General features: G+C 78.8%; 1 protein-coding gene across 2 annotated transcripts in view; it reads left to right on the top strand.

Annotated features, from left to right (window-relative positions):
• The first annotated feature begins 333 nt into the window (after positions 1 to 333).
• The window catches only part of EIF2S1 (eukaryotic translation initiation factor 2, subunit 1 alpha, 35kDa), an 11210-nt gene continuing 11039 nt past the window's right edge, over positions 334 to 504 (top strand). For both annotated transcript variants that reach the window (XM_010574191.1, XM_010574190.1), the window contains exon 1: positions 334 to 452. The gene's annotated coding sequence lies outside the window, so the exon portion shown is untranslated. The remainder of the gene's footprint in view (positions 453 to 504) is intronic.

The following is a 504-nucleotide window of genomic DNA, read 5'->3' as shown; positions in this document are numbered from 1 at the left end:
CGCCGTCACGCGACGCGGCCCCGCTGTCCCCGCCCCCGCGCGAGGCGGTGCCCGGGCGGGGGGAGCACCCGGATGCCGGCGCGGCGCCCGGCCCGTCGCTTGTGGTCACGTGCTCCCCGGGGGCGGGGAGGAAGAGACGTTAATTGGCTCCCGGGTCTGTTTGTGCCACCCGCAGGTCTCCGAGTCCGCCCCGCCCGCCTGGCTCTCAGCGCCCGGTCCCGGGAGGGGGCGCTCTAGCCAAGGGCGGCCTTCTGCCTCGGCCGTGAGCCTCTATGGTCCGGGGCGGAGAGCGCGGTGCGCTGGCCTATCGCGCGCGGAGGAGCGGGAGTAGGGCGGGCTGGCGCCTGCGCAGTGGGGCGGCGGCGGCGAGGAGGCGCACGCTGAGGCAGGAGCGGGACCAGCGCGAGACTCCGGGCCGCGAGCGCAGAGCGGGACCCCCCGGCCGTTGCCAGGTTAGCGGCTGCGCCGCCGCTCGCGCGCCGGGCTCCGGCCTCCCCGCGCGGC

This window comes from Haliaeetus leucocephalus, unplaced genomic scaffold, assembly GCF_000737465.1.
Source record: "Haliaeetus leucocephalus isolate CR32 unplaced genomic scaffold, Haliaeetus_leucocephalus-4.0 Scaffold417, whole genome shotgun sequence".
Taxonomy (NCBI): Eukaryota; Metazoa; Chordata; class Aves; order Accipitriformes; family Accipitridae; genus Haliaeetus; species Haliaeetus leucocephalus.
Note: the sequence above shows the minus strand (reverse complement) of the source record. Positions and strands in the feature narration are given on the sequence as shown.